The following is a 2,554-nucleotide window of genomic DNA, read 5'->3' on the forward strand; positions in this document are numbered from 1 at the left end:
GCCACCGCAGCCTCGACCTGCTGGGCTCCGGCCATCCTTCTGCCCCAGCCTTCCAAGTAGCTGGAATTACAGGTGCGCGCACCATGTCCGGCTAATTTTTTTGATTCATTGTAGAGATGAGGTCTCACCAAGTTGCCCAGGCAGGTCTTGAACCCGTGGGCTCAGGCAATCCACTCACCTCGGCCTCCCAAAGCGCTGGGATTACAAGCTGAGCCACTGAGCCCAGATTCTTTTTTTTTTTTTTTTTCTTTTTTTGAGGTTTCACCAAGTTGCCCAGGCTGGTCTCGAAACCTTGGACTCAGGCAATCCTCTTGCCTTGGCCTCCCAAAGTGCTGGGATTACAAACTTGAGCCACTGTGCCCAGCCTGCTCCTTTGTTTTTCTACTCTTATGTTATCATCTCACAAACTTACTTTAGAAAATTGATTAAGTAGTATGTCATTTACTCTGGATATTTCTAAACTAGTGGTTCTCCAACTTTTTGGTTTCAGCAGGTATTTGCTTTTTTTTTTTGAGACAGAGTCAGAAAAAAGGTGACCTTGTTTTACATCTTTGTGTGTCTCTTTAATAAAAGACAAGTGTAGCTGGGCGTGTTAGCTCAAGCCTGTAATCCCAGCACTTTGGGAGGCAGAGACTAGAGGATTGCCTGAGCTCAGGGGTTCGAGATCAGCCTGAGCAACATGGAGAGACCTCGTCTCTACCCTAAATCCAAAAAAATTAGTTGGGCATGGTGGCACACGCCTGTGGTTCCAGCTACTTGGAAGGCTGAGGTGAAAGGATCACCTGAGCCCAGTAGGTCGAGGCTGTGGTGGCCGTGAGCCTGGGCGACAGAGTGAGACTCTGACTTGAAAAAACAAAACGAAAAAGACAAGTGTATTCTCAAAATTTCCCCATATATTGATAAGAGAAAGAGTGAAAGAGGCAGATGACATCTTGGTATTATATCAAAGTAGCATTCACCTTGTGAGTCTCCTATGATCACACTTAGAAGACGTATGCCCTCAGACACATCTGAACTTAGATGGAGTTGGTCATGTGAAGGAACCTAGGTTATGTCTTTTTAAAAATGGTTCTCCTTAGGAACACTCAGCTGGCTGGTGAAATGTGGAGTTTCAACTCTGCCTGGATTATGAAGAGTCAATAATACATACTTAAATTATGTTATTGCACATTAAATGGGTTTATTTTCCAGGTACGCATACAGTATTATTTTGTACTACTGGACCTATGCCAGGAAATTTGCCTTCAATTATTACTTGCTTTTTAATTTTTGTTTGACTCAAAGAAAATCTACTTATAGAACTATTTAGCTCAAAGTCCTATATTTGATTTCCAATTTAGAATTTACAACTAGTTTTGTAAGAAACTAGCACGTTGTCTTCCAAAGTGATTCTTCTGCTTTGCATTCCCACCGGGAAAGAATGAGAGCTCCTGTTGCTCCACATCCTCACTGGGATTTGGTGTTGTCACTGTTTTGAAACTTAGTCATTCTAATAAGTAAGTAGTAGTATCTCATTGTTGCTTTAATCTGCAATTCCCTAGTGATATATCTTGTGGAGCATGTGCTATTTGCCATCTGTGTATCGTCTTTGATGAGGTGTCTGTTCAGATCTTTTGCCCACTTTTAAATCAGTTGCCAGTTTTCTTACTGTTGAGTTTAAATATTCTTTGTGTATTTTGGATACTAGGCCTTTATAAAAAATGTGTTTTGCAAAGGTTTTTCTCTCAGTCGGAGGCTTATCTTTCAGTGTTTTTCACAGAGTAGAAGTTTTCAATTTTAATGAAGTCCAACTTACCAATTTTTTCTTTCAAGGACCATGCTTTTGGTGTTGTATATAAAAAGTCATCACCAAACCCAAGATTTTTCTCCTATGTTATCTTCTAGGAGTTTTATGATTTTTCCAGAGGTTTAGAGAGAAAGGAAGAAAAACAGGTAGAGCATAGGGAATTTTTTAGGAAAATGAAACTATTCTCTATGGTACAGTAATGAGGGACACATGTATAATGATACATTTGTGAAAACACTAGAACGTTCAACACAAAGAGTGAGCCTAGTTAGTAACAATGTATCAATACTGACTTCACCAGTTGTAACAGAAGTTCCACACTAATACAAGATGTAGAAAATAGCGGAGTCTGCAGCCCCAGCACTTTGGGAAGCCAAGGTGGGAGGACTGCTTAAGTCCAGGAGTCCAAGACCAGCCTGGGCAACATAGCAAAAGCTCATCTCCATGAGAAATCAAAAAGGTAGCTGGGTGTGGTGGTGCAGGCCTGTAGTTCCTGCCACTCGGAAGACTGAGGCAGAAGGATGGCCTGAGACCAGGAGGTTGAGGCTGCAGTGAGCCATGATCATGCCACAACACTCCAGTCTGGGCAACAGAGTGAGACTCCAACTCAAAAGAATAAATAAATGAAATAAATAATAAAATAAAAAATAGGGGAAACAGTGGGCGAGGTGGTCTGCGGTAACTAATTTCTTTTCTTTTTTTTTTTTTCTTGAGTTGGAGTTTCACTCTGTCACCCAGACTGGAGTGCAGTGGCTGGTCCCCGCCCCC

This window comes from Carlito syrichta, unplaced genomic scaffold (assembly GCF_000164805.1).
Source record: "Carlito syrichta isolate Samal-C Ts95f unplaced genomic scaffold, Tarsius_syrichta-2.0.1 Scaffold313183, whole genome shotgun sequence".
In the NCBI taxonomy this organism is placed as follows: domain Eukaryota; kingdom Metazoa; phylum Chordata; class Mammalia; order Primates; family Tarsiidae; genus Carlito; species Carlito syrichta.